This window comes from Lathamus discolor, chromosome 2 (assembly GCF_037157495.1).
Source record: "Lathamus discolor isolate bLatDis1 chromosome 2, bLatDis1.hap1, whole genome shotgun sequence".
Lineage (NCBI taxonomy): Eukaryota > Metazoa > Chordata > Aves > Psittaciformes > Psittacidae > Lathamus > Lathamus discolor.
The window spans coordinates 16950375-16972461 of record NC_088885.1 but is presented as its reverse complement, the minus strand read 5'-3'; the positions used below and the strand labels follow the sequence as shown (position 1 = coordinate 16972461).

At 37.6% G+C, this 22087-nt stretch overlaps 1 long non-coding RNA gene across 1 annotated transcript in view; it reads right to left on the bottom strand.

Annotated features, from left to right (window-relative positions):
* Window positions 1–9636: 9636 nt before the first annotated feature.
* LOC136009128 (uncharacterized) overlaps window positions 9637–22087 on the bottom strand; it is a 134876-nt gene continuing 122425 nt past the window's right edge. Inside the window, exon 4 of the long non-coding RNA XR_010610349.1 lies at window positions 9637–9782. This is a non-coding gene — a long non-coding RNA (uncharacterized LOC136009128). The remainder of the gene's footprint in view (window positions 9783–22087) is intronic.

The window sequence follows — 22087 nt, the reverse complement described above, 5'->3', positions numbered from 1 at the left end:
CAGAGAAGCAATAAATATTCCTAAGGAGGCGGGGAGAGCTATTTCCTCTTATCTCTATCCTCCATTTCTGTGCCTCTCTGCTCTTTGCGCTGTATGACATGATACAATGCTGCCATAAGAGTCACAAGACACTTCTCACATGAGCTGGGACTTGGGAAGAACTTGGAGGTTACAGTCACTAGCTGGGCAGTATCAATGCTGGTGAGACTAGTTTTGCTCTCATTATCACCATGATAATGCTAGTTTATGGGAATATAAAGAGAAGATTGTTAATGGCTAATGAATAATTTCAAAGTTTTTATAGTGAATGTCTGGAAAGAAACTCTGTTTCCCAATTTAAAGAACAACCTAATTGACCCCAGTTCTGAGTTTTTTCAGAAACCTGAGGTGTTTCCATGCTCAGTTCGTAAATATTTATTCAATTAAAATAGTTAATTATGGTTTAGTTGTAATTCAGTATTTAGTTATTTATTTCTACTGCTTAATATATATGTAAGATGTATAACAAACTACATAGGCTGGTTGTCATATATATTGTATAAATATTAGGACAAATTAGAATAATCTTGTCTTTTTTTGTGTTTATGTTAACCATTTTCAAGAAAAAAATATTTTTAAACTCTATATCCTAACCACATATTTATAGTGGTTATAATATAGATAACATTAAAGTATTTCAATTACTCAAGAACATTTCTTACTGGAATAAGTGTGTGATGTACCAAGTGTTCTCATGTGTGTATTTGTATTCTAAGCTTAAATGCCAGTCTTAGCCCTCCAGAATTCACAGCTATGCTACAGAAAACGGTGCATAGCCTTTTTTCATTTTGTTATTGTCCCTGTGAGAAATGAAGTACTTCACCCAAATGGACAAGCTGTGCACTGTGATTTCAGGATCAACAATCAATATGCTTGTACTGCTACAAAGATTTGAATCAAGAAAAATGTGACTGGAGCTGGTGAAAATTGCACTTGCTCTGGGAACTAATGCCTGAGTGCCTTAATCGGTCTGGATTTTCTAGGCAGGGATCATGAGATACTATCTCCTGAAATTCATCCATGTGATACAAATCTTTTGGAAAACTTGCCCTTGAATAAAAAAAAAAACCAAAAACAAACAAACCAACAAAAAACCAACAAACAACCAAAAAAGCCACTATTTCTCTATCTTTGCCTACATTCTCCACAAAACATGTAAAATTGTAAAATAAGAAGTTTTATATCAGCATTTGTAGTGAATCCTTAGTCTTGTGAGACTTGCTAACACTAATACACTAATTCAATTGGAAAAGCTTATTACAGGTGTGATGGCAATGATCCCATCTCCTTCTGACTAGATTTCCAGCTTTCCAACCCCACTGATTGCAGTAACACGAAACTGTTTTCAGTCAAGCCAGTATTTTTCAACAAATGGCATACTCATCATGTATACCAAAATTGTACTCTAAGCATTGGTGTTTAGCCAATATTTGGGTGGTTTTTAAAGGAAAAAATGGTGAATGGCAAGTATCTTTTTCATGCAATTCTCCCTATATATGTCATAGAATTAGAACCATGGAGGCTGCAAGAGAATTCTCTAGATCAGGTCAAAGCAGAATATGTTGTTCAGGGCCTTGCCCAGACTTGTTTTGGATGTCTCAAGGGATGATGATTCTATTGTCACTTAGAAGACCTCTTCCAGTGGTTAAAAACTCCCAATTTTAGAAAAAGTTTCTTTAGATTAGATTTGAATTTCCCATGTTTTAATTTTGTCTCTTGCCTCTTGTCCTTTCACCCTGCACCTCTAAAAAGAGTTTGGTTCCATCTTTTCTACACCCTCTGCTTAGCTGATTGTACATAGCAATAGGGTCTCCCTGTGGCTTTCCCCAGGCTGAAAAAAATCAGTTCCCTGTCTTTTTGTGTCTGCATGTACAACTCCCTAAGAATACATATCAAATACATTTCACCAGGGTATTTATTTGGAAATAAAAAGCTGGCAGAATCCTTTTCTTAGTGTCTCAATTTTTGAAGTGCATAAATATGAGGACAACTATACAATGGCCAATTATAATTGTGCTTTTGATAGAGATTTTAAGTAAGTTTAAAAATATATGTGAATGCAGTATGGATTTGAATATGACTAGATTCCCATGAAGTTTGAAATTCAGTCTGGGAATTACACCTGCTTTGTAATTATACTAAGTCTTTTATTCTGAGGATGAGACTAGTCCCTCTTCAAGCATGAGATGAGCAAGGAATAAGAACTGTAAGCAGCTAACCAGAATTGCAAAAGGAAGTGTGGGGCAGTTGTGGGCTCCCAGGCAATAGGTTCTTGCATGTTTGGAAAACATTTACTGTTTTCATAACTACACTATCTCTTTAAACCTGTGAGCTCCCTTGGCAATTCATAGCCTTGAAATTAGAAATATGGCCCCATCACATCTGCTTAACCTTGGATATATCTGAACTTTTGTTCAGATCCAGAGCCTAACATTTTTTCTGTTTAATCTCTGTGTTACAGCCTGAACCAAAGCCGTGATGAGTTTTGGATCCAGCCCTGAATTCTCCCCTTGAGGCCCATCTTTGCTTTGTATGAGTGACAGGAAAATTACATGTTTCTAGATTTTATTACCAGAGAAAGGTACTTTATGTTGTGGATATTCAATCTATTGGCGTGACATGATGATATTGATGAAGTGTGGTGAGGAAATGCTTCAGTTCTAATGATTTGATTTCATTTTGGTTTGACTCCTATTTCAACACTCCCAACATATCGATGTCACTAATCGGAAGCTCTTTCTGGTCACATTGTAAAGCACACTTAATCAACTTCTTTAAGATCATGTTACAGAAAGCTATTAACTATACTCTTAAAACAGTTAAATAGTTATAAATAATGTTTTATATCATGGCTGACAACACTGAATTGCCCAGCATTTAAGGAAATCTAATCAGAGTATGCAGGCTTTGCCTTCCAGTAAGATGGTGTGGCAAAACTTTGGAACATATTAGAAATTACATACTATTGCTAACATTCCTATGAAGGAGAAAGTCTCTCCTGTATATTTTGGATTTCTTTTCCAACACTTAATTGCAGCTGATGAAGAAAAACTATTCAAAAGCTGCCAGGATTTTTAAATCTGTATGAGTGAGATTGATGAAATTTGTGGGTTTTCCCAAAAGAGTATAGGTGAGAGCAGACATGTAAATTTTGTATGTGTGTGCATGTACGTGTGTGACAGAGGAGAGAGCAAGAGCTTACTCTAAAGGTGTGAGACTTGGCAGCACTGCACTGTACAATGGGCACAAGAAACCACATGCCTGTAAATGAGTGCATTTGAATTGCTGTTATTTCACTGTTGGGTTACTGTATTGTTAAAGTGGAAAGGAATGTTTTTAATAAATGCCAATAATGAATTAAATGCTTGCACACACTGAGGCTTTACTCTCTGGTGTGTAATTAATATATGTGCACTGGAGACCCAGGTCTGGGGGAGTGTTTCATTTCTTATTTATGATGTTTGCAAGGGTTTTTTTTCCTTCCAGCATACCTCTTACTGGCATACACAGAACTGCATGTAAATGACCACTGAGTAGGTGTCACTTAAATCTTAGCAGATATAGGACAGGTAAATACCTTTTTTCGGTATGCTTTGGTAGCTTTACCATTTCTCCCAGCCTTTTATCTTTGCTATCTGAAAGTAAGAGGAAGCTCCCAAATGACCAACATTTTGTTTTCAGAGGCAGGAAAACTGCATGTGGCAGGAAACAAACAAGCAATGAGATTTCAAAGTTCTTGTACCTCAGGGCACGGTGCTTAACCCTGAGGGACTGAGAGTAGAAAGAAGCTTTCCATAGCTACCTAAGTCATGCTTCTTGTATCCCCTTCTGGGTGCCCCTCCAGCACTGCTGCAGAGCACAGAAGTGCCTGTATAGTGTATCTACAAGCAGTTGGCAGCTTTCCTATTTTCTCATAATGTACATGTTTTCTCAAAGGATCTAAAAATGTCTGAGCCTTCATGATAATGCTGTCTCCTGTACCCCTGCCCTGGCTCTAGCAGTTCTTGTGTCTCCACCACTTTACTGTTCTGGCTCCTTTGCTCCCTGAGCAGCTGTGCTCAAACTGGGGAGCTTGATGCTGCCCCACAATTCCCTGCTGAGGCTGATACCACCTCACTGATGCAGGAGTTTGTGCTTGTGTGTGACTCAGCACCCAGAATAAGAGCTGTCGGGCCATGCAGCGCAGTTGTGAGAGGTTGTGCCTGGCCTGGGACTGGAGACAGAGAGCATCTCACACTGCTTTTATCCATAGCCCCACATTCAGCTTGGACAGGGGTCTGAACTTCTTGTGTTGCTATTTGCACAAAAAACATCTTGGGCAGCACATCTTGAGAATAGGTTCCCACTTTCTCCTACTGCTCACATTCTGAAACTCCTATATTATGAGTTCTTAAATTCTATGGAAAAATAATAGCCATCTTGTTACATACATTATGTACATATCAATCACTAGGAAGCACAGTGCTAAAATTAAAATTTGTTTTTAATTCACCCCCATGATTATTTGTCATTCTGTTCTATTAACACTGTACAGAGAAGAGTACATTGGATTTGTTGTGCAAATTTACATACCAAAAGTCACGCAGTCTTAGATTTTATTTGAACAGCACCACTTAGAAATGCAAACTATATTTTTACCACACATATCCTATCATTGTTTCTCAAGTTTCCATACTTTTTCTTATTTCACAAATGAATTTCCTTGTATGAGAAATATTTTTAAAAGGCAGACTTGCATTTCTACAACTTTCTACAAAAAGAAACGTATTTAATAAATGGCTTTGTCTTTTGCTAATAAATACTTTACGTTATAAGGTAGCAAAGTTAGCGATATTGTCCAAAGTGTGGTTGTGTGTTGTTGTGTAGAACTGGAATCTTTCAATCAAAGTATAATTTACATTATTAATATGGGTAACAACTCTTTTAAAAACACAGTTAATGTCACAGCCATGACATATGGCTTAGTTCACTACATGGCAAAGGATCTGTTGGGCCTGTAATAAGTGTTTTGTACACAAACACCATGATTAAAATCTATTTTTACAATGTGTATTTCTGTTACCTCTACCAGGATATGTCAGTGGGCAGCATTTGGTCTGTATCACTGCATATTTTGAATATACCATGTTTGTGCTGAAGCAGCCTTTTTAAGTCATTATGAAATTGCCTGCTTAAATGCTACCACTGAGACCTGACTGAGCTTGTCAACAGTATCTGTTACTAATACTGCCTGTAAGTAGTGCAGCTGCAGCTTTTCCTGAAAATTGGGTGATAGAGATGTATGAGTCTAAAAACCACTAAGTTATCTTAACAGTTTTTGAGAACTTTACCCATAATAAACCACACATTGATATATATATTTATTTTAGCATTCCCAGAATCCAGACATTTTTCTCCCTGTTAGAAGAGATGCCAAAACCAAATTTGATCTCTAGTTCCCCCTCTTTCCCAGACTTTTCTTGACTTGTGGTCCCCATTCTGCTGCATTTAGTCAACCAGCAAGTGAGAGTTCATTGACTGAATATTTTTCCTAGTCTTCTTCTAAATTCAAATACAGTTAGCCCCAGTTTTTGTTGTATTAATCTCAGGGTTGCTGGGGCCAAACCAGCTAATTCTTCAACAGGAATTTGCACAAGCTTCCAGGTGGCGTGACTTTTTTCCCCACAAAATAGCAGATCTTATGAATTGCACCCATTGGATGTCTAACATCATCCCTATTTGCCATTTTCATATTGCTTTTTGATCACTTTACACTCAATAATTCACTTAGAAATCATTTATACCACAACTGTACTTGGCCCTCACTATTATTAGGTAGCATGAAATATACTTGGTGATGGTATGAAAGTTATTTCCAATATGGCTTATGAAGAACAGCTGAGCAAGTACAACCTCCTGACCTCAAGGTGTTTGTTTACTGGGAACTGTATTCCAGTTCTCTATATTCAGTCCGTCTTGGACCAGGCTGACATTCCGCTGCTAGATTTATTGTATCTCTGGAGGCTATTGCGAATACAAAATTGTCACTCTTATCTAATAAAATAATAATAGGATTATGTTACTCTAGTGATAACAATATATTTATGTTAATTTTTAATAGTAACAAGCCAAGGTTTGATTTCATGTTCAATGAAGATTGTGTGTGTGTGTGTGGAGGGGGAGGGGTGGGAATAAACCATTCAAAAAGTATTTTTCTTTCAAACAAATCTGTCATGGAAAATATTTTTATTTCATCTTATTTGTAAATCAAAGCACCAGTTTGTATACATGAGCAGGCACACTATGCAGATTTTACAAAATAATAATAACAATAATGAGAAAGTCTGACTCAGAAAACTGCTTCTCCTAAATCGACAGCTTTGGATTTTGGAAGCTAGTCATTGCAGTTTTTCTTGTGCATCTTTTCCTAGAACTGGTCAGATCTCAAAAGGCAGGCAAAACACACCAGACTTGTATTTCAGTTATATTTAATTATATTTAAGGTGTCCTGAGTAAATTCATTTGCTATTAGTGGTGGTATTGCTATTGTTATTTTTATTATTACTAGTGGCACAAATTATTATTACTGGTAGCGTTAGGCTTAAAATCACAGCCATGTTTTAGTTTAGTATTGTGTGCTTTTAGGGGAGACTCTTAAATGTATTTCTTAATTAGATTTAACTGGTTACTTTTAGTATAAAAAAACATCTCTTTGTGTATAATGTAAGCTCTTGCATTATCTCCCAGCTCAGACAGCAAAAATCAAACTACTTTTTAACTTCACTAAATTGTACATTTACAAAAGGTTAGCCTTATCTTATTTTGGTAAAGCAAATTACTGCATCTCCCCCCTTTTCTCCCTTACCACATAGCTTTCCCACATTCCTTTTCCCTGTTGCCCTATCATGTTAATTTTCTTTACCCCATAAGTGGCAGAAGGGCATTGAGTGACAATTTTGTGCAATTCCCACACTGATCAGTATGCTCTATATGTAGTGCATTGCAGGTAGAAGTAAAAATAAAATGACTATGACTGATACCAAATAGTTACCATATGTAGCAATACTTCTTTTGGAATTTGTCTCCTTCTTCAGTTGCTTTTACAAAAGCTGTTCACCTAAATCTGAACGAAAGTCATCTTTCTCTTTGCATTTCTATGTCATGTGAAATAAGCATGTAAAAATAAGCTATTGTACACAAATACTGACATATTCTAAATCCATTAAAATAATACATATTTTTTCACTAAAACACAACCCCAAATTGCTATGGGCTGCTATACAGGCCCTTACATTTTATTTTTTTGTGTGTGTGTGAATTCTCCAAATGGAACAGCTTTATATTGTTCATGGTGCAACCTATATGCAGTCACCCACAAACAACATCCTACTTATTTGTAAAAAATTTGCAATGGTCGAAGTTGCTCCTGACCAGAACTGCAACACATTTTATTTAGCAGAGTGCTGTCATTAAAAGGACTGGTTCTTTGGATTAAATCTCCTCAGGGACTTTAGGAAATCCACAGTATTATCCATCAAATTCAGCTAGACAAAGCTTTAAAATCCCACCCATTATACTTGGGTGGGATTTTGAAGAGAATTTGAAAGGGATGATTGAATTGTAGGAAATAGGTACTTGAATCCTTTCAGCTCTTCTGAGAAACCCAATCAGCAGTTTAGCCTAAACTAATGGGATTTGTCAGAGCCAAAAAGAGGGCAAAACCTCAAGTGCTTAACTGAACTTGGTATCAATTAGTACAAATACATATGCACTGTTACGGAGTAACCTGCCCATTCTAACATTCACCTGATGTCCCAGCTAGATGCAGCCACTTTTAAAACTATAGTACAACTGCTTCTGACAAAACAGTAAGTCTTCATACTAAAACAAAGTTTCTATGTTCCCCTGAGGCACTACACTCCCACAGAAGCCTGGAATTTGCTTCCCCTTAAGTATATGTGCTATTCCAGATATCACACATACCCAGTTCATGGTTAATTAGTAAATAACGTACTGCTTCAGAATATGTTATATGATTCAGTGAGACATAAAGACGTTAAATTGCACAAGGGGTTTTTCTGTAAGCAAAAATAACCACTGGCATTGCTGCTTATACATTCCAGTTAGTTAGCAAAGTGTACACAGCTAGGAAATGAACACTGCTCTGAGAATCCCAACTCGGATATTTGCAAGAGTGAAGAATGTCCTACTATGTTGGAGTCAAGGTCCCTTTAGCCCTGTAGTCTGTATTCCACAGTAACTAGTCAGAGAGGAAATATGCAGGGATATTTCTCTGGAATGCTCTCCCAGCTCCAACTATTTGCAGCTTAGGGATTCCTGAGCAGCTCCACTGCACTTTTAACACATTTTACAAACATTATGAAAGCTCTCCAACAAAGAGAAGTAAACTCAGCAAGTGCAAGATGAAAGGTTAGAAGGAGGAATGAAACACTGTTGACTTGGCTGCCAGGACATTTTGACTCAAGTCTCAAATGTGCTTTTGCATCCACTGTAGTTTCTTTTGGCTACACTAAGTAGTGTTAATGTTAAATTTAAATATTCTGCAGTGAAGGTCCCATTTTATAGGTGTCATATGCCTGCAACTCTCAATAAATTCAGTGAAAATTGTGCTTAGTTATCAGGGCAGACTGTAACATTCTGTGTCCTGAAGAGGACATCTCCCAGAAGTAATAGAAAATTAAAAATTATCCTGCATCAGTAGAGTTAAAGTCAGGGGCAAGCACTGAAAGCGAATCCAGGAACCTTTAGTTAAATTTGACACAGTGCATATATTTCCCTTTAATTTCAGAGGTTCTTTATTAAAGGGGGGAAAAAAATCATTAAATCTAGGAAAGTGCAAATTGATGAAAAATACTATAAATATTCTGTGGTTGTAGGGGTGGGGTTTTTTTAATTCTTTATCTTTTTTTAAGAGACCTTTAGAGCAAACTAAGATGGCCACATTTTCCATACTAAGAATGAAGAATAGCCTTCTTTTCATTCTTTTCTGTTTATTTACATATTTGTGTATGGTTACTCTGAATGTAGTGGGTGTAATGTACCAACAGGTAGAAAACTACTTACCTATTGATGTACTATCCTACATGACCTAGCATCAACAGCAGCTGCTTTCTGTATTATGACTGCTGTGACAAGTTCTTATGTTTTAACATTCATGTTACAACATCACAAATGTGGAACATCCCTAAGGTCTACCAATGCTTCTTAGAAGGTAAGAAAATAAATCTCAGTCTCTTAAACACAAAGGTCTATATTTACGTCACGAAGCATTCACCATTGGACATGATATAAATAAATATACACAAGTTGATGTAACAAACTGGGATAAAGGTATACAGGACCATGCAGTATAAAGGTATTGTATCTTTTCCCCCACATTTCTCAGATCCTACAGGAATGTGTAGTAGCAGTCTACAAAGCAAGATGATATGGTAACTATGCATTAATAATAGCAAGGCCGTGTGGCTTAATGAACATGGTAACAACAGTTATGACATGGTTATATGATAATGAGAGTCAAGAAAGTTGTATTTTCTTTCCCTTTTCTGTCACTGATGAGAGGTACAACACTAGGAACCTCACTAGCCTTCCCATTACCAAGAATTTGATTTTACATTTCCAATGCTCAATAGTTTAGGAGCTGATTTAAAAGGGTTTTGTCCCACTCATTCATTTCAGCTTGGTCCATTCAGCCCCTCCAGAGTAAGGAACAGTGTGGCAGTGCAAACATTCGTTGGGGCAGACTGTAAAAGAGATGAGTGAAAGAACATGTGTTAACAACAGTTATAACAGGATACCTGAGAGGGCCCTAAATTGTAATGCAAGGATGGGGATGAGTAGCTGTGGCAAAATCAGTGGTTTGGGGTTTTTTAGACCTTGCTCGTTTCACAGGTCCAGTATAGAAAGCTGCCAAAAAGCAACTGAACTGACAGAGTTGACTGGGGCAGCTCCTGGTATACCTAGGTTTGTGGAGCAACAATGATTTAAATGGGTTTGGCAGCTAAAAGATCAGTTCTTTCAACTCTTTTTTATAAAGCACTATAAGATCTACCAATGAAAACAGATATGTACAAGTTATATGTTTATTATTTGTCATTCTCATATACAATTTTTATACTGTTCTTTTTGATGTGTTGTACAAATCGAACTCTACCTACACTAAAGCAATAAGTAGGTTGGCAAGTTTCCTTCAGAAAACAGTTCCTTCCTGCCATAATCAGTCAGATATTTTGAGATCCCATTTCATGCCTAAATCATAAGGTAGGCATTACTGCTTCTAAGATACAATACAGCATTGACAGAACAAAACTTTAAAGCCAATTAAATGTTGGCAATCTTCCTACCACTGGCAAAGGCACACTTGTTAACAGTTCACCTTTGTGGCATGTTTGCAGTGTAATCACTGATTTCTGGAAAGCTTTTTTGGCACTTCAAGATATTTTAAAATAGCTAATGAATTTATTTTTATAGACAATTTTAGACTTTACTCACACTGCTTTAAAGCATTTTACTGGAAAATGTAGAGCTTGTATGCACTCAAATGAGGTATGTATCTCCATTCTTAACACAAGGAAAAAATAATAATTTGTAGAATCAAGCTATATAAATAATAGTTTATTTGCATTTTTAACTAGCTACCAATTTCAGAAAACATCACATGCAAATCTTTATGAAACACTACCTTACTAGGTGTAAGTAAGGCGATACTGCTGCTTTGTTGAAAAAAGGCAACATTTTAATCCTGTGTTTTAATGTAAGTAAAAGCTTTCATGTGTGTTTAATCAAAACAGAAGTATTTTGAAGTTAACAAAGCTTTTTTTCTTAATTTTGTGTGGAAAGAATGTGATTATGTTGGCAAAGAAATAAACACACAAAACAAAATTAACTAGTAACTAGGAATGCTTAATTTATAGTGAGATAAAACTTTTACAAAGGGCAAAATTATTTTTAATAAAATGAGCTAACTTTACTGTAAGGCTACTAAAAGTTCATCACTAGAGGGCATTTTTGAGAAAATAAAAAACACAGCAACATTATTAGTTTAATTTTCTCCCTTCTGCAAATGCCCTGCAGTATGTATGGTAGCACTTCACCATCAAGTCCCACAAATGCTTCCCTCTCATACTGACTACCTTAGAAGTACTAAACTACTAATATCAGTTGTATCAGGGTTCATTACATGAGCAGAGATTCCATTTAACTGAATCTCAAGGAATTTAATCTGTCTGCAAAAGCATGTTCTGTATGAAAGCAGTGAAAACTATAGTAAGAAAACAGTGAATATGTCTGCAACAATAGAGTTTATTCACAGATATATTGGCAAAATAATATAACACTAAGTCTACTATATTTTTATCAAAAGGACTCTTCTTTTTTCAGTTTCTTGTGCTTTGCTTGAAAGTGATTATCGTGTAGTTTTATTATGCTGGTACAAAGTTAAATTCTTCTGATATAGCTTTTAAACAAAGAACGCTTTATTTACACCTACACAATTAAAATCCTCTTAGACATAATAAAGGTCTAGAGAAGCTATGCAGGTAAAGCTGCATCTTATAATGAGAGTTAAAACTCCGAAAGCAGGGACCACAATGAGTGTTGCAGCAGACTCTCCACTTGATCCACTTATCTATTCCTAACTCCACCAAAATAAAATTAATCACTTTTCTATCTCAGGTCAGACTTGATAGCAGCCTACAGCCAGCTGGAAAAGGGTCAGTGACTGAAGATGTAAGACAGTGAAGGTTAAGACTGAAAGGCAAAAAAATCCAACATGTTTTCAAAGTTCTGTGAGATTATGCTTAAAATTCAGGTTTTAATGACCTCCAAAGACCTTATTTGGGCTACACCTCAGTACAGATTTCTGCAAGCAGAGCTGCCGCTATGAGGAATCACACCTCTTCTCATCCCAACAAAATTTATGGTCAAAGTGTGTGTCAGCCTCATCACCATTGAGGAGAAAAGCAAACATAGCTCAGTAGCTTCATTTACTTGGCACTCTTCAAACAGCAAAAGTGGAAGAGACAAGCAAGCTTATGAAAATGTTGGTAAATATCAGTCTCTGGTACTTCAGATATTTTGCAAAGTGCTAACAAATGAAAGTGTTTCTGGGTTTGTGTATCTCTTTCCATTGCCTTGGCTGCAAGGCAATGGAATCTGACTTTTCTTCTCAAGTCAGACTCTGTCTCACTGCTCAGCTGAGAGGCAATGAGAGAGGAGCGACTGGGTGAAGCTATGAGAACAGCCTGTTGAGTGATTGTGCTCATGCATGCCAGAGTAAAACTACTATATCATCACAGCCTCCTCCAGTGCCCACAAAATTCCTTTATGTTGAGCCTGGTTAATTTAACTGTGTATTACCCATTGCTTTATAGAGGCAAATATAAAAAAATATATATCATGGTACCGGTAGATGAGCAAAGCTCCTATATGAACCTATTCCTTCCATGCTAATATGTAACTGAGTGAATAGCTGCGTTTGTGAGACCTGAGCTCTACTCCTGATGACTACATTCTCCTCAAAGTCTGTAAATTATACCACAACTCTGACCAAACAATAATAACCTAATGACTGCTGCTGGAGTACCCAGAATTCCTCCAAAACAAACTAAGGCAAGTTTTTCTGTGATGGAAAGGTATTATTTTGTTAAGAGAGCTGAGTGTGGCAGTTGCAGGACTGGAGCTGAAGCCTTGCCCCAGGGAGTCAGCATTCACAGGCCTCCAGGCTGCCCTCCCTCAGAACCGGGCCTGCTCCCACACACCCCTGTGAGGGCCCGAAGCTCTCCCCAGTCTTCCAGCAAGGTCTCCAGGGCCTGTCAGATGGTGGGCTGCAGGTGTGCTGCACAGCTATCGCTAGCTTGTTCAAATACAAATCTTACTGGGGGTGTTAACCCTGTGATTAGGCCTTTGGGAGCTGCACCCTGAGCACGACTGTATTGGGTTTGTGTAGCAAGGTTGTGGTAGTGGTGAGGCGACAGAGGTGGCATCTGTGAGAGGCTGCTAGAAGCTTCTTCTGTGTCCTATAAAGCCAATGCCAGCCAGCCTCAGGACAGACCCCCTGCCTGTCAGTGACAGTGGTACTGCCTCTGGGATAACATACTTAAGAATGGGGAAAAAACTGTGCAATGGCAATTGCAAAAAGAGAAAAGAGTGACAGTGTGCAAGAGAAAGAACTCTGCAAGCACCAAGATCAGTGAGGAAGGAAGGGAGAACATAGAGGTGCCAGAGAAGATATTCCCCTGCGGCACATGGTGCAGCCCATACTAAGACATAAATAGAAAAAGCGGCAGCAGAGGCAGGGCTGCGGTGGGCAGGGCTGTGGGGGCCCCGTCTCCCCCGTGTCATAGTGCCAGCACCCGCCAAGGCAGCATCACAATGCTCCCGGGCAGTATAAGAACAGCGCCCTCCCGCAGTGCTTTGGAGCTCCAGTGCCAGGCACTGGAAGGGTTCTTGCTCCCAGGCTAGAGCAGGCCAGCGGCACTTTGCTGCTCCTGGAAGCCCCTGCGGTGGCTCCAGGTGGAGGCAGAAGAGGTAGAGCCAGTGTCCCCTTGTCCCCTTAGAGGCATAACCAGCCCGTGGACCAGGAGCAGGTCTCGCTCACGTGCTCAGGGAGTAGCCGATCGCCAGCGCTGGGGTCAGGAAGGAATTTTCCCCTGGGGCAGATTGGCACCGGTCCCCGGGGGTTTTTTGCCTTCCTCTGAGCACTGAGCATGACCACTTGTCAGGGCTCCTCTGGTCCTGGTGCTCTGCGTTATCGCCTGGTGCTCATGCACCACAAAGGTAGCCCCTCGTGTGCTGCAGTTGGGGGGGGGGGGCGGAGGGGCAGCAGGGCTTCTAAGGTAACCAAAAGTCTAAGGTAACCAAAACTCTAAGGTAACCAAAATGTTTAGGTAACCAAAAGTCTAAGCTAACCAGAAGTCTAAGCTAAGCTAAAGTCTAAGGAAAGCAAAAATCTCAGGTAAACTCAAAGTGTAAGGTAACCTAAACTCTAACATAAACTCAAGTCTAAGCTAAGTTAAAGTATAAACTAAGCTAAAGTCTAAGCTAAGCTAAAGTCTAAGTGAAGCTAAAGTATAAGCTGACCTAAAGTCAAAACTAATCTAAATCTAAGCTAAGCTGAAGTCGAAGGTAAACTAAAGCCTAAGGTAACCTCAAGTCTAACGTAACCAAAAGACCAAGGTAAACAAAAGTCCAAGGTAACCAAAAATCTAAGGTAAACAAAGGTCCAAGGTAAACAAAAGTCTGAGGTAACCAATACTCCGAGGTAACCAAAAGTCCAAGGTAACCAAAAGTCCAAGGTAACCAAAAGTCCAAGGTAACCAAAAGTCTAAGGTGACCAAAAGTCTAAGGTAACCAAAAGTCCAAGGTAACCAAAAGTCCAAGGTAACCAAAAGTCTAAGGTAAACAAAAGTCTAAGGTAACCAAAAGTCTAAGCTAAGCAAAAATCTCAGCTAAGCTGAAAATGAAAGGTAACATAAACGCTAAGCTAAACTGAAGTCTAAGTTAACCTAAAGTCTATGCTAAGCTAAAGTCTACACTAAGCTAAAGTCTAAGCTAAGCTAAAGTCTAAGCTAAACTAAAGTCTACAGTAATCGAAAGAGTAAGGTAATCTCAAGTCTAAGTTAACCAAATGTCTACGGTAGCCAAAACTACACAGTAACCAAAAGTCTAAGGAAACAAAAAGTCTAAGGTAACCAAAAGTCGAAGGTAACCAAAAGTTCAAGGTAACAAAAATTCCAAGGTAACCAAAATTCCAAGGTAACGGAAAGTCTAAGGTAAACAACAAGCCAAGGTAACCAAAAGTCTAAGGAAACCAAAAGTCTAAGTAAACCAAAATTACAAGATAAACAAAAGTCTAAGGTAACCAAAAGTATAAGGTAACCAAAAGTTTAAGGTAACAAAAAGTCTAAGATAAACAAAAGTTTAAGGTAACCAAATATCTAAGGTAACCAAAAGTCCAAGGTAACCAAAAGTCTAAGCTAAACGAATAAGTAACCAAAAGTCTAAGCTAAGCAAAAATCTCAGCTAAGCTGAAAATGAAAGGTAACATAAACGCTAAGCTAAACTGAAGTCTACGTTAAACTAAAGTCTACAATAAGCTAAAGTCTAAGCTAAGCTAAAGTCTAAGTTAAACTAAAGCCTAAGGTAACCTCAAGTCTAAGGTAACCAAAACTCCAAGGTAAACAAAAGTCCAAGGTAACCAAAAATCTAAGGTAAACAAAGGTCCAAGGTAAACAAAAGTCTGAGGTAACCAAAACTCCGAGGTAACCAAAAGTCCAACTTAAACAAAAGTCCAAGGTAACCAAAACTCCAAGGTAAACAAAAGTCCAAGGTAACAAAAGGGCCAAGGTAACTAAAAGTCCAAGGTCACTAAAAGTCTAAGGCAACCAAAAGTTTATGGTAACCAAAAGTCAAAGGTAACTAAAAGTCTAAGGTAACCAAAGGTCTACGCTAAGCTAATTCTCAGCTAAGCTGAAAGTGTAATGTAATCTAAACTCTAAACTACGCTCAAGTCTAAGCTAAGATAAAGTCTAAGCTAAGCTAAAGGATAAGTTAACGTCTAAGCTAAACTAACTTCTAAAGTAACCAAAAGTGTAAGCTAACCAAAACTCCAAGGTAACCAAAAGTCCAAGGTAACCAAAACTTTGAGGTAACCGAAAAGCCCAAGGTAACCAAAACTCCAATGTAACCAAATCTCCAAGGTAACCAAACCTCTAAGGTAAACAAAAGTCTAAGGTAACCAAAACTCCAAGGCAAAAAAAGTCTAAGGTAACAAAAGGGTCAAGGTAATCAAAATTCTAAAGTAACCAACAGTCTAAGATACCCAAAAGTCCAAGGTAACAAAAGGGCCAAGGTAACCAAAAGTCCAAGGTAACCAAAAGTCTAAGGTAACTAAGAGTCTAAGGTAACCAAAAGTCTAAACTAAGCAAATTCTCAGCTAATCTGAAAGTGTAATACAACCTAAACTCTGAGCTAAGCTCAAGTCTATGATAAGCTAAAGTCTAAGTTAAGCAAAAAGCTAAACTAGTGTCTAAGCTAAACTAAATTCTAAGGTAATCGAAGTGCAAGCTAACCAAAAGTCTAAGGTAACCAAAAGTCCAAGGTAACCAAAAGCCTAAGCTAAGCAAAAATCTCAGCTAAGCTGAAAATGAAAGGTAACATAAACGCTAAGCTGAACTGAAGTCTAAGTTAACCTAAAGTCTACGCTAAGCTAAAGTCTAAGCTAAGCTAAAGTCTAAGGTAAACTAAAGCCTAAGGTAACCTCAAGTCTAAGGTAACCAAAACTCCAAGGTAAACAAAAGTCCAACTTAACCAAAAGTCCAAGGTAACCAAAAGTCTAAGGTGACCAAAAGTCTAAGGTAACCAAAAGTCAAAGGTAACCAAAAGTCTAAGGTGACCAAAAGTCTAAGGTAACCAAAAGTCAAAGGTAATCAAAAGTCTAAGGTGACCAAAAGTCTAAGGTAACCAAAAGTCAAAGGTAATCAAAAGTCTAAGGTAACCAAAGGTCCAAGGTAACCAAAAGTCTAAGGTGACCAAAAGTCTAAGGTGACCAAAAGTCTAAGGTAACCAAAAGTCTAAGGTAACCAAAAGTCCACGGTAATCAAAAGTCTAAGGTGACCAAAAGTCTAAGGTAACCAAAAGTCAAAGGTAACCAAAAGTCTAAGGTGACCAAAAGTCTAAGGTGACCAAAAGTCAAAGGTAACCAAAAGTCTAAGGTGACCAAAAGTCTAAGGTAACCAAAAGTCAAAGGTAATCAAAAGTCTAAGGTGACCAAAAGTCTAACGTAACCAAAAGTCAAAGGTAATCAAAAGTCTAAGGTAACCAAAGGTCCAAGGTAACCAAAAGTCTAAGGTGACCAAAAGTCTAAGGTGACCAAAAGTCTAAGGTCACCAAAAGTCTAAGGTAACCAAAAGTCCACGGTAATCAAAAGTCTAAGGTGACCAAAAGTCTAAGGTAACCAAAAGTCAAAGGTAATCAAAAGTCTAAGGTGACCAAAAGTCCACGGTAAGCAAAAGTCTAAGGTGACCAAAAGTCTAAGGTAACCAAAAGCCAAAGGTAATCAAAAGTCTAAGGTAACCAAAGGTCCAAGGTAACCAAAAGTCTAAGGTAACCAAAAGTCCAAGGTAACCAAAAGTCTAAGGTGACCAAAAGTCTAAGGTGACCAAAAGTCTAAGCAAAGCAAAAATCTCAGCTAAGCTGAAAATGAAAGGTAACATAAAAGCTAAGCTAAACTCAAGTCTAAGCTAAGCTAAAGACTAAGGTAAACTAAAGCCTAAGGTAACCTCAAGTCTAAGGTAACCGAAAGTCCAAGGTAAACAAAAGACCAATTTAACCAAAAGACCAAGGTAGCCAAAAGTCCAAGACAACGAAAACTCTAATGTAACCAAAAGTCTAAGCTAAACTAAATTCTAAGCTAAGCTAAAGTCTAAGGTAAACTAAAGCCTAGGGAACTAAAAGTCTAAGGTGACCAAAAGTCTAAGGTAACCAAAAGTCTAAGGTAACCAAAAGTCTAAGGTAACCAAAAGTTTAAGGTAACCAAAAGTCTAAGGTAAGCAAAAGTCTAAGCTAAGCTAATTCTCAGCTAAACTGAAAGTGTAATGTAACCTAAACTCTAAGCTGAAGTCTAAGCTAAGCTAACGTCTAAGCTAAACTAAATTCTAAGGTAATCGAAAGTGTAAGCTAACCAAAAGTCTAAGGTAACCAAAAGTCTAAGGTAACCAAAAGTCTAAGGTAACTAAGAGTCTAAGGTAACTAAAAGTCTAAACTAAGCAAATTCTCAGATAATCGGAAAGTGTAATACAACCTAAACTCTGAGCTAAGCTCAAGTCTATGATAAGCTAAAGTCTAAGTTAAGCAAAAAGCTAAACTAGTGTCTAAGCTAAACTAAATTCTAAGGTAATCGAAGTGCAAGCTAACCAAAAGTCTAAGGTAACCAAAAGTCCAAGGTAACCAAAAGCCTAAGCTAAGCAAAAATCTCAGCTAAGCTGAAAATGAAAGGTAACATAAACGCAAAGCTGAACTGAAGTCTAAGTTAACCAAAAGTCTACGCTAAGCTAAAGTCTAAGCTAAGCTAAAGTCTAAGGTAAACTAAAGCCTAAGGTAACCTCAAGTCTAAGGTAACCAAAACTCCAAGGTAAACAAAAGTCCAACTTAACCAAAAGTCCAAGGTAACCAAAAGTCTAAGGTGACCAAAAGTCTAAGGTAACCAAAAGTCAAAGGTAACCAAAAGTCTAAGGTGACCAAAAGTCTAAGGTAACCAAAAGTCAAAGGTAATCAAAAGTCTAAGGTGACCAAAAGTCTAAGGTAACCAAAAGTCAAAGGTAATCAAAAGTCTAAGGTAACCAAAGGTCCAAGGTAACCAAAAGTCTAAGGTGACCAAAAGTCTAAGGTGACCAAAAGTCTAAGGTAACCAAAAGTCTAAGGTAACCAAAAGTCCACGGTAATCAAAAGTCTAAGGTGACCAAAAGTCTAAGGTAACCAAAAGTCAAAGGTAACCAAAAGTCTAAGGTGACCAAAAGTCTAAGGTGACCAAAAGTCAAAGGTAACCAAAAGTCTAAGGTGACCAAAAGTCTAAGGTAACCAAAAGTCAAAGGTAATCAAAAGTCTAAGGTGACCAAAAGTCTAACGTAACCAAAAGTCAAAGGTAATCAAAAGTCTAAGGTAACCAAAGGTCCAAGGTAACCAAAAGTCTAAGGTGACCAAAAGTCTAAGGTGACCAAAAGTCTAAGGTCACCAAAAGTCTAAGGTAACCAAAAGTCCACGGTAATCAAAAGTCTAAGGTGACCAAAAGTCTAAGGTAACCAAAAGTCAAAGGTAATCAAAAGTCTAAGGTGACCAAAAGTCCACGGTAAGCAAAAGTCTAAGGTGACCAAAAGTCTAAGGTAACCAAAAGCCAAAGGTAATCAAAAGTCTAAGGTAACCAAAGGTCCAAGGTAACCAAAAGTCTAAGGTAACCAAAAGTCCAAGGTAACCAAAAGTCTAAGGTGACCAAAAGTCTAAGGTGACCAAAAGTCTAAGCTAAGCAAAAATCTCAGCTAAGCTGAAAATGAAAGGTAACATAAAAGCTAAGCTAAACTCAAGTCTAAGCTAAGCTAAAGACTAAGGTAAACTAAAGCCTAAGGTAAGCTCAAGTCTAAGGTAACCGAAAGTCCAAGGTAAACAAAAGACCAATTTAACCAAAAGACCAAGGTAGCCAAAAGTCCAAGACAACGAAAACTCTAATGTAACCAAAAGTCTAAGCTAAACTAAATTCTAAGCTAAGCTAAAGTCTAAGGTAAACTAAAGCCTAGGGAACTAAAAGTCTAAGGTGACCAAAAGTCTAAGGTAACCAAAAGTCTAAGGTAACCAAAAGTCTAAGGTAACCAAAAGTTTAAGGTAACCAAAAGTCTAAGGTAAGCAAAAGTCTAAGCTAAGCTAATTCTCAGCTAAACTGAAAGTGTAATGTAACCTAAACTCTAAGCTGAAGTCTAAGCTAAGCTAACGTCTAAGCTAAACTAAATTCTAAGGTAATCGAAAGTGTAAGCTAACCAAAAGTCTAAGGTAACCAAAAGTCTAAGGTAACCAAAAGTCTAAGGTAACTAAGAGTCTAAGGTAACTAAAAGTCTAAACTAAGCAAATTCTCAGATAATCGGAAAGTGTAATACAACCTAAACTCTGAGCTAAGCTCAAGTCTATGATAAGCTAAAGTCTAAGTTAAGCAAAAAGCTAAACTAGTGTCTAAGCTAAACTAAATTCTAAGGTAATCGAAGTGCAAGCTAACCAAAAGTCTAAGGTAACCAAAAGTCCAAGGTAACCAAAAGCCTAAGCTAAGCAAAAATCTCAGCTAAGCTGAAAATGAAAGGTAACATAAACGCTAAGCTGAACTGAAGTCTAAGTTAACCAAAAGTCTACGCTAAGCTAAAGTCTAAGCTAAGCTAAAGTCTAAGGTAAACTAAAGCCTAAGGTAACCTCAAGTCTAAGGTAACCAAAACTCCAAGGTAAACAAAAGTCCAACTTAACCAAAAGTCCAAGGTAACCAAAAGTCTAAGGTGACCAAAAGTCTAAGGTAACCAAAAGTCAAAGATAACCAAAAGTCTAAGGTGACCAAAAGTCTAAGGTAAACAAAAGTCAAACGTAATCAAAAGTCTAAGGTGACCAAAAGTCTAAGGTAACCAAAAGTCAAAGGCAATCAAAAGTCTAAGGTAACCAAAGGTCCAAGGTAACCAAAAGTCTAAGGTGACCAAAAGTCTAAGGTGACCAAAAGTCTAAGGTCACCAAAAGTCTAAGGTAACCAAAAGTCCACGGTAATCAAAAGTCTAAGGTGACCAAAAGTCTAAGGTAACCAAAAGTCAAAGGTAATCAAAAGTCTAAGGTGACCAAAAGTCCACGGTAAGCAAAAGTCTAAGGTGACCAAAAGTCTAAGGTAACCAAAAGCCAAAGGTAATCAAAAGTCTAAGGTAACCAAAGGTCCAAGGTAACCAAAAGTCTAAGGTAACCAAAAGTCCAAGGTAACCAAAAGTCTAAGGTGACCAAAAGTCTAAGGTGACCAAAAGTCTAAGCTAAGCAAAAATCTCAGCTAAGCTGAAAATGAAAGGTAACATAAAAGCTAAGCTAAACTCAAGTCTAAGCTAAGCTAAAGACTAAGGTAAACTAAAGCCTAAGGTAACCTCAAGTCTAAGGTAACCGAAAGTCCAAGGTAAACAAAAGACCAATTTAACCAAAAGACCAAGGTAGCCAAAAGTCCAAGACAACCAAAACTCTAATGTAACCAAAAGTAAAAGCTAAACTAAATTCTAAGCTAAGCTAAAGTCTATGGTAAACTAAAGCCTAGGGAACTAAAAGTCTAAGGTGACCAAAAGTCTAAGGTAACCAAAAGTCTAAGGTAACCAAAAGTCTAAGGTAACCAAAAGTCTAAGGTAACCAAAAGTCTAAGGTAACCAAAAGTCTAAGGTAACCAAAAGTTTAAGGTAACCAAAAGTCTAAGGTAAGCAAAAGTCTAAGGTAAGCAAAAGTCTAAGCTAAGCTAATTCTCAGCTAAACTGAAAGTGTAATGTAACCTAAACTCTAAGCTGAAGTCTAAGCTAAGCTAACGTCTAAGCTAAACTAAATTCTAAGGTAATCGAAAGTGTAAGCTAACCAAAAGTCTAAGGTAACCAAAAGTCCAAGCTAACCAAAACTCTAAGGAAACCAAAAGTCCAAGGTAACCAAAATTCTAAGGTGACCAAAAGTCTAAGGTCACCAAAAGTCCAAGCTAACCAAAACTCTAAGGAAACCAAAAGTCCAAGGTAACCAAAATTCTAAGGTGACCAAAAGCCTAAGCTAAGCTAAAGTCTAAGGTAACCTAAAGTCTAAGCTAAGCTAAAGTCTCAGCTAAGCTGGACGTGTAAGGTAACATAAACTCTAAGCTAAAGTAAAGTCTAAGCTAAGCTAAAGTCCAAACTAAGCTAAAGTCCAAACTAAGCTAAAGTCTAAGATAAGCTAAAGTCTAAGCTAAACTAAAGTCTACAGTAATCGAAAGAGTAAGGTAATCACAAGTCTAAGTTAACCAAATGTCTACGGTAGCCAAAAGTCCACGGTAACCAAAAGTCTAAGAAAACAAAAAGTCTAAGGTAACCAAAAGTCCAAGGTAACCAAAAGTTCAAGGTACCCAAAAGTCTAAGGTAACCAAATGCCTAAGGTAACCAAAATTCCAAGGCAACGAAAACTCTAAGGTAAACAACAAGCCAAGGTAACCAAAAGTCTAAGTAAACCAAAATTACAAGTTAAACAAAAGTCTAAGGTAACCAAAAGTTTAAGGTAACAAAAAGTCTAAGGTAAAAGTCTAAGGTAACCAAAAGGTCCAGGGTAACCAAAAGTCTAAGTTAACCAAATGTCTAAGGTAACCAAATATCTAAGGTAACCAAAAGTCCAAGGTAACCAAAAGTCTATGGTAACCAAAACTCCAAGGTAACCAAAACTCCAAGGTAACCAAAAGTCCAACATAACCAAAGTCTAAGGTAACCAAAAGTCCAAGGTAACCAAACGTCCAAGCCAACGAAAAGCCTAAGGTAACCAAAAGTCTTAAGGTAACCAA